General features: G+C 42.6%; 1 protein-coding gene and 1 pseudogene across 2 annotated transcripts in view; both read left to right on the top strand.

Annotated features, from left to right (window-relative positions):
• The window catches only part of LOC307044213 (uncharacterized protein), a 305,770-nt gene that overhangs the window by 260,335 nt on the left and 30,733 nt on the right, over nt 1–14,702 (top strand). The gene's annotated exons all lie outside the window — the stretch shown is intronic.
• On the top strand, nt 3,126–13,729 carry LOC307042893 (NACHT, LRR and PYD domains-containing protein 3-like; annotated as a pseudogene). The gene is made up of 13 exons: nt 3,126–3,193; nt 4,724–4,828; nt 5,004–5,082; nt 5,236–5,464; nt 5,605–7,411; nt 7,494–7,742; nt 7,985–8,224; nt 8,540–8,713; nt 9,144–9,317; nt 9,870–10,043; nt 10,376–10,549; nt 12,898–12,944; nt 13,071–13,729. The product of its transcript is annotated as an NACHT, LRR and PYD domains-containing protein 3-like (transcript).

Here is a 14,702-nt window from a genome sequence, read left to right as displayed (position 1 = left end):
GAGCTGTGCGAGCAGAGAGAGAGCGCAGGTTAGTTTAAAGAGTTCCCTGTGAGGAGGAAGAGGAGTTCAGGCTGATGGGGGTCAGTCTGTCAGGAGGGCTACTGATGTGGAGGGGGAGGAAACGGTAGGGCACTAGGACCCAGCAGCCATCAGAGAGCTCACCTGGGCCTTTGCTCCTGAAACACCTGAGAGACTCTGGCTGCGTTTCATTGGTCGATCAACACGCCCTCCTGGCCCCCCCTCAGGAACTCTGATCTAAAGTCTAAACAGTGAAACTCAAACGTCTTAATGCAGTATTCTCACCTTGTTACATGTGTCCTGATAATGAAGAAGTGTACTTGTACTAGACTGTAAAGTTACAACATGTACTTACAGCCAATATCTGTATCTGATGGCATTAGAATATATTCTATAAACTGTCATTCAACGGGAACTGTTTAACTACTTTTGCTGACAGTCTTTTAACTTATTTCTAAGTTTTCTGTTTTCACAGAGCACATTAAGGTTTTAGTTTCTGATGAAACTGTGAGGGACTCTTTCTCTGTTGTAGTCTTCTCTTCAGGTGTTCTGTGTTAAACACCAGCTGAGCAGGACGGAAGCCATTTTGTTTCTTAGTCTTCACTGTAAAAAAAAATAACTCAAGTCCAAACACGTCAACAAACGAAAAGAAAAGGTGTGTTCAATTCAGTCGGGAAGCTCAAATATGGGCCAAAAATAAAAGCTAAAGGTGTTGGAGGAGGAGGAGGAGGAGGAGGAGGAGGAGGAGGAGGAGGAGGAGGAGGAGGAGGACCTCCAGTGGTCACTCTGAGGAACTGCAGCTGGTTTCTGTTTTTTCACAGAGGAGGACGAAGGACTCAGATCTTTAGTTTCAGAAACATTAGTGAAACCACAGTGTGATAATAATCTGTTTCAGGTCCTCTATTCAACACTTCACTAAAGTACAAGTTTAAACATCAAAATATACTTAAAGTGCAAAAGTACTCATTCTGCACCAGTTCATAATAATATGTTTCACATTATTTAATAATAATAATGAATGAATCCGTCTGTTCACTTTAATGTAACAGCTGGTAAAGGAGGAGCTTTTTCTTTTTTAAATAAAGGTCATATACAGTACATTGTGCCTCGTGATTTTCACCAAGGAATCATATTTTAATATATAGTTAAGGCAGGACAATTTGGTGATTATATTTAGTGTTATTAATCTAGATCTGAAACGTTTACACAACATGTTCTTAACGTAAGTTATCACTTAAATGCAGGGCCGTGGGAAGTAGGGGTGCTGAGGGTGCTGCATTACCCCCTGGTGGAGGACAGGGGATCTGCACTTCCACAAGATTAAATACAAATATAATAAATAAAATAAAATGAAATTTCAGCCTTGACGTAACAACATTCATAATTAAGTAAAGATAACACCCTTTTCACCCCGGTTACATTTTCCATTTGCCCCGTACGATGGGCGCTTTAAGTGATGAAAGTGGGGGATGTTGGCTTATCAGGCGCCCGCAGCTCACAGCCAGCGTGAGAGAGAGATAGATAGAGAGAGGGGGTGCACCTGTACCGGCGGGGAATGTTGTTAGCTTCTGCTAACGGATATAAGAAGCTCTTTCTTCAATAATAATGTGGAGGGAGAGTTCTGTCCTGTCAGACTGAGAGGCTCAGTGAGGCAAAGGACTCTGAGTGTTTAGATAGTTCACTTTAGTCTAAATTATCTCAGTGGGTCTCAAACGTTTTGATCACAATTTATGTAAAAACATATTTCCAAGGCACTCCTTTATAATTATTAGGATAAATAAAAACAGGTTTGAAATCATTCCAATGTATACTATAGGACAGTAAACCAAAAATATCGTTTAAAACTGGAGAGATTTAAAAATATGCATAAATAAATAAATGTTAACTGATGAGATATAAATGAACCACAAAAATAAAATAAGTTATCCTACATTTATTTGTTATTGGCTATGGTAGGTTATCGGTTATGTTCACATACTTATTTGATTATTAAAATGCAAACCGATCTTTTTCATATGGGTGTTTAGAGTTGTATCCCCTAGATCAGTCTCTAGTAATTGGGCGCTCAAAGTGCACCAGATTGAAGCATTTTACTTTAAAATGTTAAAAACAATCTTCCCGGGGGGGCACCCCCGGACCCCCCTAGAGGATGTGAAGTCCACCCCCCAGTTAAAACATGTTCAATGTTCATGCAATACTAAATAGTATACATTTGAAGCCTTTTTATATAAGCTGTCCACCATGTCAATATGTTTCTCTGTTTGTAGTGTCTTTTGTAGAGGTTTTTCATTGCCAGCTAAAATCTTGCCAATAGGGCAGCAAATTGGTCAAAACCGGCCCTGGTGTCATCCCCACAGCACCCCCCATTTGAAACATGTTCCCACGGCTATGCTTAAATGTACTGCAGAAAAAGTAGAATACTTGCTTCTAAGATGTAGAATGGTAGAAGAATAAAGTAGCAGGTAATGAAGTGAACTAAAGTACCTAAAAGCTGAACTGAAGTACAACACCTGAGTCAAGGTGCAGCAGTGAAATCCTGCATCAGCTCCATCTGGTGGAGCTTTCTCTGCTCTGATTGGTCCTCACCACTGACTCAGGACAATAAGCAGACTCTTCTCTGTCCAATCACAAACTAATAGTGTGTTCCTTTATTAAAGGACCTAAAATAATACAGAACATCAATTTATCGTTCGTTTAAAAAAAAAAAATCAGTACATTTATTTTCTTCATCTTTATTTTTTACCCTCCAAATCTTCTGCTCTGAACTCCAAACACAGTTTCCTGTTGGCTGTTTAAAATGTATGAACCTCTGAAACAGAGGACGATTTGAAGGCTTGCTGAGCTCTTCAGAGTCCGTCCAATAGAAGTGATCTGCACAGAAAGGCCAAGAATAATCCACATGAAGGATGTTCCTGAAGTCTTCAAACCGTCCTGAAGACCACAGAGCATTGAGAGGGTCTTTAAGACGCTGCAGCTCACAGAGCCAACAACATGGAAACTGTCTCATGAGTGTTTTAGTTTGGAGGTGTGAGAGCTCTGTGTCCTGATGAGATAATGTGTGGTTCTCCAGCAGGTGGTTGTGTGTGTGTGAAGGTGTGAGCTCTGCTATGAATCCCTGTGAGGACACTGAACCCGCTCTGAGTGGGGACCCTGAACGCCTCACCAAAGCTCAGAGGTGAGATGAAGACCTCTGACTGTCCTCTCCTCCAGAGCTCAGCAGGCATTATTCACACTCTGTGTGTGTGTTGTGTTGAAGCCCAGAGCAGCAGCATGGACCTGGACCTGGACCTGGACCTGGACCTGGACCTGGACCTGGACCTGGACCTGGACCTGGACCTGGACCTGGACCTGGACCTGGACCTGGACCTGGACCCAGCTGTGTGTCCATAAAGAGTGACCGGTCTAGAGATGAACCTTTATATTTTAAAGGCCGCCCTTCAGAGACAGAGTAAGTGGACGCCATGTGACTTCATTATATCAGCAGCCTTTATATTTAAAATATTTAAAGCACTGTTTAAACAATAAATACAGTTCAATTTGTCCACAAACTAAAGTGGTTTTCCATCATTATGGTAGAGTTTCAGACCTAAATGCTGTAGAATGAGCAGGTATCACATTAGGAATAAATGGGAGGCAATGAGAGAGCATTGGGTAGTCAAATAAATACATGACTTCATTCACCACAGTACCCTCTTGTATGTGCCGTCTTCTCTGTCTTTGTGGCTCATATATTGGTGTTCTACTGCAGATCAGTAAAATAGTGAATACTGAAAAAGAAAAAGGTGGCAGGAGATAACCAAACCTGCTGAGATCCAATCAAACAGCTCCGGACTAGAGTTCGGACAGGCTCACCAAATCAATATATTCTCAAGTATTCTGATGAAACAGGGTAAATATATCTGTCCCTGTTGTAACACTTACTGAGAAAATCACGCAGGTACTTTCTTATAAATACGTGGGTGTCCTGACGGACCCTTCTGTTCTAGAAAGACCACATAGAATCTGAAAAAGACAAAACAAATAATAGAGTAGAGAGTAGATAAAGTTTTATTTTTTACATCTGTGATTTTTAGAGTATTTTGCAGTACTGTAATACTACACGGTACAGGTCCACCTCTTTAAAATCAAAACTGCTCCACCAGTCTATCAGAGAATCTGCTCAAAGGTCGTAGGTCAACATTTGAGAGCCTCTCTGAATCATCCTACCATCACAACCTTTAGAGGCTGGCCAACCACATTATCTCTGACCCAACCAAGATTATGTAATGAGTGAAATCCCAGGTCAGATGAACATGGTGTCTTCAGTGACTGTGTTGTTAAGGTAAATATCTGTTTCCTTGTTTCTTGACTTGATGTTTGTCCTCGTTGACGTTGCTAAAGGAGCTGCTGTGATGCCAGAAGCATGTCAGACTTGATCTGATAATAAAGTATTATCATGTTGTTATATGGTGCTCTGAGCTCTGATCTGACTAAGTGTTAGTGTGATGGAGACTAGGAGATGTTTTAAGTGTTCGATGACCATTATGTGCGTACCTGTCTAAGGACTGCAGATAGAAATGATCTTAATCTGGCATAACTCATCCCTTCTTTGAGATTCATGTATTTATAAGCATGGCCCCTGTTTATTAAACACATTCTAATATGAATAGTATTTAGGACCATTGTGATGGTCCAGATTCCTAACTGTTTGTTTCTCATGTTTCAGGAGGAGGCTGGAGGAACCTGAACCCAGCTGTGTGTCCATGAAGAGTGACTGGTCTATGGACAGACCTATGCGCTTCAAAGATGGACGACACTCTGTTGGTCAAAGGTGAGGATTGATAGTTATTTGATGATAACCTTTACTTCTAAACCTGGTGCCCCGTGCGAAGCCCAGGCAAACCCGGCTTTTCTCCTGTTGCTCACACATGCACCTGATCCACATTTCCAGCCCCACTGAAGCATATCAGAGATAATGTGAGTTATCTCTTCATGATTCCTCACAGAGAGGACCAGCAGAGCTCAGAGGTTCCCAGAGGTCAGTCTGCCCAGCAGCATCAGACACAGCTGGACTCCACATTTATGGTCTGTACATGAACTACAGCTACTTCACATCTGTTCTGCTCACAGTCAACTCCATGATGCACTTTGTAGATCAGTGGATGGTCAGTCTGTCCAACATGGATCTGATGTTTGGTGACTTTAGTTTGATTGTGTTGTTCATGTATTCTGTTCCAGCTGCTGGAGGACAACATCATCACTTTTGTGAAGAACGAGCTGAAGAAGATCCAGAAGGCTCTGAGTTCAGATTACCCAGAATACTTGGAGAGTCAGAGGGATGATGAGGAGGTGTTGGACGGTGAGGATGAAGAGCAGAGGAGGAGCAGCAGAGAGGCATTTCTGAACATCACACTGCACTTCCTGAGGAGCATGGAGCAGGAGGAGCTGGCTGACCGTCTGCAGAGCAGTGAGAGGGTTTCTATAGAGATTTAACAATCTGGATAAATGTTGACTAAAGTCTCAAGAGATGGAACAAAGTATATTCAGATCCTCATTCTTTAAGGATCTATTTGACTCATTGATCTGATTTGTTGTGTGTTCATTCAGGAAGTCGTTCTGGAGTGTGTCAGCGTGAACTTAAGTCTAACCTGCAGGAGAGGTTCCAGTGTGTGTTTGAGGGCATTGCTAAAGCAGGAAACCCAACCCTTCTGAACCAGATCTACACAGAGCTCTACATCACAGAGGGGGGGTCTGCAGAGGTCAATGATGAACATGAGGTCAGACAGATTGAAACAGCATCCAGGAAACCAGACAGACCAGAAACAACCATCAGACAAGAAGACCTCTTTAAAGCCTCACCTGGAAGAGATGCACCAATCAGAGCAGTGCTGACAAAGGGCGTGGCTGGCATTGGGAAAACAGTCTTAACACAGAAGTTCACTCTGGACTGGGCTGAAGGCAAAGCCAACCAGGACATCCAGTTCATATTTCCATTCACCTTCAGAGAGCTGAATGTGGTGAGAGAGAACAAGTAGAGCTTGGTGGAACTTGTTCATCACTTCTTCTCTGAAACCAGAGACGCAGGAATCTACAGGTTTGATCAGTTCCAGGTTGTGTTCATCTTTGACGGTCTGGATGAGAGTCGACTTCCTCTGGACTTCCTGAACACTGAGATCCTGACTGATGTCACAGAGTCCACCTCAGTGGATGTGCTGCTGACAAACCTCATCAGGGGGAAGCTGCTTCCCTCTGCTCGCCTCTGGATAACCACACGACCTGCAGCAGCCAATCAGATCCCTCCTGAGTGTGTGGACATGGTGACAGAGGTCCGAGGGTTCACTGACCCACAGAAGGAGGAGTACTTCAGGAAGAGATTCAGAGATCAGAAGCAGGCCGGCACCATCATCTCCCACATCAAGACCTCACGAAGCCTCCACATCATGTGCCACATCCCAGTCTTCTGCTGGATCTCTGCTTCAGTTCTGGAGGAGGTGTTGAAAACCAGAGGGGGAGGAGAGCTGCCCAAGACCCTGACTGAGATGTACATCCACTTCCTGGTGGTTCAGACCAAAGTGAAGAACATCAAGTATGATGGAGGAGCTGAGACAGATCCACACTGGAGTCCAGAGAGCAGGAAGATGATGGAGGCTCTGGGGAAACTGGCTTTTGAGCAGCTGCAGAAAGGCAACCTGATCTTCTATGAGTCCGACCTGACAGAGTGTGGCATCGATATCAGAGCAGCCTCAGTGTACTCAGGAGTGTTCACACAGGTCTTTAGAGAGGAGAGAGGACTGTACCAGAGGGACCAGGTGTTCTGCTTCGTCCATCTGAGCGTTCAGGAGTTTCTGGCTGCTCTTCATGTCCATCTGACCTTCATCACCTCTGGAGTCAACCTGCTGTCAGAAGAACCAACAACCTCCAGGCTGCCTAAAGTCTTCAGACCCAAACCTGAACCAACACATCTCTACCAGAGTGCTGTGGACCAGGCCTTACAGAGTCCAAACGGACACCTGGACTTGTTCCTCCGCTTCCTCCTGGGTCTTTCACTGCAGACCAATCAGAAACTCCTACGAGGTCTACTGACAGAAACAGGAAGTAGCTCAAAGACCAACAAGAAAACAGTCCAGTACATCAAGAAGAAGATGGATGAGGATCTGTCTCCAGAGAGAAGCATCAACCTGTTCCACTGTCTGAATGAACTGAATGATGGTTCTCTAGTGGAGCAAATCCAACAGTCCCTGAGTTCAGGAAGTCTCTCCTCAGATAATCTGTCTCCTGCTCAGTGGTCAGCTCTGGTCTTCATCTTACTGTCATCAGAAGAAGATCTGGACGTGTTTGACCTGAAGAAATACTCTGCTTCAGAGGAGGCTCTTCTGAGGCTGCTGCCAGTGGTCAAAGCCTCCAGGAAGGCTCTGTGAGTACAGAAACATTCAGATATCATGGTTTACATGTTCTGCTCATTATTTTTAACATATTACTTGTTTTCTCTTTATCAGACTGAGTGTCTGTAAGCTGTCAGAGAGAAGCTGTGGAGCTCTGTCCTCAGTCCTCAGCTCCCAGTCCTCTAGTCTGAGAGAGCTGGACCTGAGTAACAATGACCTGCAGGATTCAGGAGTGAAGCTGCTGTCTGCTGGACTGGAGAGTCCTCACTGTGCTCTGGAGACTCTCAGGTCAGATTTCTTATTTTAAATTGTTATCTTTCTCACTCTGTATTCTTCACCACTGCTCTTTCTCTCATTCTGCTCGTTTACAATATCCTTCTTTCTCTATCTCTTTTCAAACCAATTAGTTAGCAAAAAGTTATTTTATTTTAAACATGAATATATAACAGTTGATGTAAAACACTCATCCTATTAATCAGACGTTTGATTGGAAAAGCAATGATTAATGCCATCGTGGAGAAGAGACATCATGAACATTGGCATCACAGATGTGAAGCAGTATTGAGTTGCATATTTTGAATAAGGAATAATATGCGATAAGGCAGTCATTAATGAAAAAGAACACCCTGAAGTTATTGATTTTATGTTGTTGTTTATTATTGTCTCCTCAGACTGAGTGACTGTAACCTGTCAGAGAGAAGCTATGAAGCTCTGTCCTCAGTCCTCAGCTCCCAGTCCTCTAGTCTGAGAGATCTGGACCTGAGTAACAACGACCTGCAGGATTCAGGAGTGAAGCTGCTGTCTGCTGGACTGGAGAGTCCACACTGTACTCTGGAGACTCTCAGGTCAGGGTAAATCAATATGTTGAGCTTCCTTTTTTGGATGTATTTAACTTACTATAGTAAATGAACTATTTTTAAACCCGTTAAATGATTCTTTGCTGTTGTGTTCAGGTGCAAATCTACACACTCTTCTCCCTTTCTACTTTTCACACATTTTTAACATTGGCTTTCAATCCACCATGTATGCTAAATGTTTGCCATCAGTTCAAATAATGTAGGATTCCTCGTATTTATGATTATAGGGTCTTAATATTTTGTTTTTGAATTTGTAAAAAGGAGTAAATGCCGAACTTTTAATTTAAATCTGTGTCCATTCAGACTGAGTGTCTGTAAGCTGTCAGAGAGAAGCTGTGCAGCTCTGTCCTCAGTCCTCAGCTCCCAGTCCTCTAGTCTGAGAGAGCTGGCCCTGATTAACAACGACCTGCAGGATTCAGGAGTGAAGCTGCTGTCTGCTGGACTGGAGAGTCCTCACTGTACTCTGGAGACTCTCAGGTCAGGATTCATCAATATGTTGAGCTCCCTTTTGAATATGTATTGATATATTGGGCTGCTGTTGCCCAGAAGGGAAATAGGCAAGTACCAATGGGAGGGTTATTGATTCGATCCCCTCTCCATGAGGTTAACATGTCAAAGTGTCCTTGGGAAAGATACTTGACCTCAAATTATTTTCTAGACATTGTATTGAAGTGTTTGTTAGTTGCTTCAGTAAAAGCCTAAGCTGAAATAACATGTATGATTACTGGATGAGTTTTCTAAGTTCACTGTACTCAAGTTATTTTTCAACCCAGTTGTGATCGTCAATTTTCAGACCCTATGTAACATAATATACTTTACAGTTTTTCTGTTTTGCCCAGGAAAACATATTATATAAAAACATAGTTCACTTTAACATTTGCTTCCATTTATTTGTTTGTCTCTTCAGACTGAGTGTCTGTAAGCTGTCAGAGAGAAGCTGTGAAGCTCTGTCCTCTGTCCTCAGCTCCCAGTCCTATAGTCTGAGAGAGCTGGACCTGAGTAACAACGACCTGCAGGATTCAGGAGTGAAGCTGCTGTCTGCTGGACTGGAGAGTCCTCACTGTACTCTGGAGACTCTCAGGTCAGGATTCATCAATATGTTCAACCGATGGACTTTTGAATTCCTAACCATTTCAATGGTTTAATTCCTTCTTTTCTCTACCAAAATGATTTTGAAATAGTTATGTTCGTCAAACTCTCAGGTCAGGATTCATCAATATGTTGAGCTCCCTTTTGAATATGTATTGATATATTGGGCTGCTGTTGCCCAGAAGGGAAATAGGCGATAACCAATGGGAGGGTTATTGATTCGATCCCCTCTCCCTGAGGTTAACATGTCAAAGTGTCCTTGGGAAAGATACTTGACCTCAAATTATTTTCTAGACATTGTATTGAAGTGTTTGTTAGTTGCTTCAGTAAAAGCCTAAGCTGAAATAACATGTATGATTACTGGATGAGTTTTCTAAGTTCACTGTACTCAAGTTATTTTTCAACCCAGTTGTGATCGTCAATTTTCAGACCCTATGTAACATAATATACTTTACAGTTTTTCTGTTTTGCCCAGGAAAACATGTTATATAAAAACATAGTTCACTTTAACATTTGCTTCCATTTATTTTTGTTGTCTCCTCAGATTGAGTGTCTGTAAGCTGTCAAAGAGAAGCTGTGCAGCTCTGTCCTCAGTCCTCAGCTCCCAGTCCTCTAGTCTGAGAGATCTGGACCTGAGTAACAACGACCTGCAGGATTCAGGAGTGAAGCTGCTGTCTGCTGGACTGGAGAGTCCTCACTGTGCTCTGGAGACTCTCAGGTCAGGATTCATCAACATGTTGAAATTATAGCCAGTTAAATTGCGATGTACATTAATGATGGATACACTCATAACCTTTTGTTGCATCTGCTTCAATAACATTTGTTATTGTTTTTTGACTCACTCTTGTTTGAACTTGTGTGTGTGTGTGTGTGTGTGTGTGTGTGTGTGTGTGTGTGTGTGTGTGTGTGTGTGTGTGTGTGTGTGTGTGTGTGTGTGTGTGTGTGTGTGTGTGTGTGTGTGTGTGTGTGTGTGTGTGTGTGTGTGTGTGTGTGTGTGTGTGTGTGTGTGTGTGTGTGTGTGTGTGTGTGTGTGTGTGTGTGTGTGTTCAGTCTGTCAGGCTGTCTGGTCTCAGAGGAAGGCTGTGTTTCTCTGGCTTCAGCTCTGAGATCCAACCCCTCCCATCTGAGAGAGCTGGACCTGAGCTACAATCATCCAGGAGACTCAGGAGAGAAGCTGCTGTCTGCTGGACTGGAGGGTCCTCTCTGGAGACTGGACACTCTCAGGTATTATAAACATATACAGTGAAGGAAATAAGTATTTGATCCCCTGCAGATTGTTTAAGTTTGCCCACACAATACATTAACAGTCTATCATTGTAATTGTAGGTTTATATAAACATTGAGAGTAAGAATATCAAAAAGAAAATCCAGAAATTGACATTATATAAAAGATAAAAATGTATTTCCATTTAACTGAGTGAAATAAGTATTTGATCCCTTTGCAACAAACAAGGATTCTGGCTCCCACAGACAAATAATTCATCTTCCTTTAAAAAAGTACTCCTAATCAACTTGTTACCTGTATAAAAGACACCTGTCCACAGAATCAATCAATCAGATTCCAATCTCTCCACCATGGGCGAGACTGTAGAGCTGTCTAAGGACCTCAGGGTGAGACTGTAGACCTGCACCAGGCTGGGATCGGCTACAAGACCACCGGAAAGCAGCTTGGTGAGAAGGAGACAACTCTTGGTGCCATTATTCAGAAGAATAATGTGTGTGTTTCTAAATGGAAGAAACACAAAATGAGCATCAATGGCCCTCGGTCTGGGCTCCACACAGGATCTGGCCCCGTGGGGTATTGATGATCATGAGAAAGGTGAGGGATCCGCCAAGAACTACACAGGAGGAACTTGTTAATGATCTCAAGGCAGCTGGGACCACAGTCACCAAGAAACCTATTGGTAACACACTACACCATAGTTGATCAAATCCTGCAGTGCCTGAAGGCCCCCTGCTCAAGAAGAACACGAGAGGCCGTCTGAAGTTTGACAACGAACATCTGAATGATTCAGAGAAGGCTTGGGAGAAGCGGATGAGGTCAGATGAGACTAAAATGTTGATCTTTGGCTTCAACTCGACACGCCGTGTTTGGAGGAAGAGAGATGCTGACTATAACCCCAGAACACCATCCGTCAGGCATGGAGGTGGAGACATTCTGCTTTGGGCTGTTTCTCTGCTGAGGGGACAGGAGGACTTCCCTGCATCGAGGAGAGGATGGACGGGGACATGTCCCGTGAGATCTTGGTCGATAGCCTCCTTCCCTCAGCCAGGACACTGACCATGGGTCATGGAGGGGTCTTCCAGCAGGACAAGGACCCTGAACATACGGCCAAGGCAACACAGGAGAGGCTAAAGAAGAAGCACCTTCAGGTGATGGAGGGTCCTAGCCAGTCTCTGGACCTTAATCCCATAGAAAATGTGTGGAGGGAGCTGAAGCTTCCAGATGCCAAGCATCAGCCTCAACACCTGAAGGATTTGGATCTTCAGAGAGGAGTGGACCAACATCCTTCCTGAGATGTGCACAGACCTGGAGACCAACTACAAGAAGCGTCTGACCTCTGTGTGACCTCTGTGTGTCCAACAAGGGTTTCTCCACCAAGTCCTAACACATGTTCTGCAAGGGGATCAAATACTTATTTCACTCAGTTAAATGCAAATACATTTTTATCTTTTATATAATGTACATTTCTGGATTTCCTTATTGATATTCTTTCTCTCACTGTTTATATAAACCTACCATTCAAATGACAGACTGGTCCTTTCTTTGTTGGTGAACTTACAAAGTCTGCAGGGATCAAATACGTATTTCCTCCACTGTGTGTATGCCAAGACAAAAACATTGAAGGGAACTAAAGACACGGGATAAGACTCAGGCAGCAGCTCTGTGTTTACAGAGAAGACACGACAACAAGAAATACATCTTTATCATTTTAGATTCTGATCTCCATTTTAATGCTCATTTTAATTTGCTGACCAAAAACTGCTTTTATCATTTTGGCAATAGAGTCAAAATCCATCCAACAACCTAAACACAGCAGAGAGCATCCCACTCCTGATGGACACCATCTGCACTGGCTCCTGTATCTGAATTGATTCTGAAGTGCTTCTCCTATTTTTAAAGCACTAAATGGCCCCTCCCTCTTTTAAACACAATGATGAACTATCAGATGTCCTGTGAATTCATCATAATAATAATAATAATAAATGGTATGGTCAAAGCACCTTTCATTGCTCAAAGCAAACCCAAAGTGCGTTGCATGAAAGATGCTTTTAAATAAAGTTCATTTATTTTCCTCTTCAGATTCCAGGTAAGAGAAACACTCATTGACTGCTGCTAGCAGATGCTGAGGGAACACTAACTGAACACTGATCAACTCTTACATCTTATTCTCTGAGAAATAATAATTGAAGTTAATGAGCTTTATTTATCGACTGATCTAAAATGATATCGTGAACATGTAGCTTCATCTGTGGAGAATAACAAAGCTTTGAGTTTGAGAGTGATGTAATGTCCATGTCTCCATGCTGCTCTGACCCCCCCCCCCCCCCCCCCCCCCCCCTTCTTTCAGGATGGAGCCTGCTGGAGTCCGATGGTTGAGACCCGGTCTGTGGAAGTGTGAGTGTGGTTTAATTTGATTCATGAAAACAAAGCAGCCACCATCTTCAAATGTAACCTTCATCATCAAAGTGTCAATAAATGAACAGCTGATAGATGAATAACTGCTGCTGTTCCTCTGCTCAGATTCCTGTGAACTCTCACTCGACACAAACACAGCACAGAGGAAACTCAAACTGTCTGAGGACAACAGGAAGGTGACATGTGTGAGAGAGGAGCAGCCATATCCTGATCATCCAGAGAGGTTTGATTTCTGGCCTCAGCTGATGTGTAGAGAAGCTCTGACTGGTCTCTGTTACTGGGAGGTCAAGTGGAGAGGAGGGGTTTATATATCAGTGACTTACAGAGGAATCAGCAGGAGAGGAAAGAGAGAGGACTGTGTGTTTGGAAGGAATGATCAGTCCTGGAGTCTGATCTGCTCTGGTGGTCGTTACTCTGTCTATCACAATAACACAGTAACACACACCTCCCCCTCCTCCTCCTCCTCCTCCTCCTCCTCCTCCTCCTCCTCCTCCTCCTCCTCCTCCTCCTCCTCCTCTGGTAGAGTAGCAGTGTATCTGGATCATCCTGCTGGCTCTCTCTCCTTCTACAGAGTCTCCTCTGACACACTGATCCACCTCCACACCTTCAGAACCACATTCACTGAACCTCTCTATGCTGGGTTTAGGTTCTGGTTCAGCTCTGGTTCCTCAGTGTCTCTGGTTCCTCTGTAGGAGGAAGAGTCTCCTCCTGTTCCAGAGACTTCCTCCCTGCTGCCCAGAGAGTTCAGTCTGTTCAGGATCACAGCTGATACATAATTGTAACCATAGTGTACTTATGTGTTTTTACTTATTGTTCTTCTTTATTATTAATAATGTCTTCCTGCTTTGTTATATTTGAATATACAGTCTACTCTTTTCACTTTATCTGCACTATACATCTTTTGATGTAATAATGTAGATTTCCACTTTTCGGGACAAATAAAGGAATTCTGATTCTGAAAATATGCTTTTGCTTCAGACTCAATATCTTCACTGTGATTCAGGAAAGTGCAACAAACATCTCTTCACACACAAATACAGATAGAAATCAAACACATGGAAATACAGAAAAATAAATAAGATTTTATTTTTTACATCATTTTCTTTTTAGTTAAAGTATTTATTTATTTATTACTGTATTATTTTTATTTCTGTATCTATTTCCAGTTATTTATATTAGTGTTCCTGTATTTATTCAAACATGTATTTATTTATTCTTACCTATGTCATGTTCTGTCCTCCATAGATTGCAAGGAGGCTAGATGGAATAAAACCAATTTGAGCCAAGACTAAATACACTTGAGTGATGAACCCTGGCCCCCCACATCAAGAACCAATACTCAGACCTCTGGGCGACCTTCAGGGTCATAAATGTGCAAAACAATGTCTCTGCCCGACCCTGCTCAGCTTCTGAGATATACGAGATCGGGCATGACTTTATATATATCTCATTATCGAAAATACTTCATTACATTCCATGTATACAAACCAAATACGTATTTTTATAGCATTATGTTGCGAATAAGCACCACTAAAACAGAATGGAACAAAACAAATGCATTGATAAAAGACTATAAGAAATAGAAAAAGTTAAATTGTGAAATGTATGGTTTCAGAGAAATTCTGTGAACAAGAATAAAAGACAAACGCAAAGATCCTACGAGAAATTACGACAAAACAAATACAAACATAATTTAAACTATGATACAGAAATAATAAGAACACAGACTTAGTACAA

This window comes from Notothenia rossii, assembly GCF_949606895.1.
Source record: "Notothenia rossii genome assembly, chromosome: 6".
Lineage (NCBI taxonomy): Eukaryota > Metazoa > Chordata > Actinopteri > Perciformes > Nototheniidae > Notothenia > Notothenia rossii.
The sequence above is the reverse complement of the archived record's forward strand: the minus strand, read 5'-3'. Positions and strand labels throughout refer to the sequence as shown.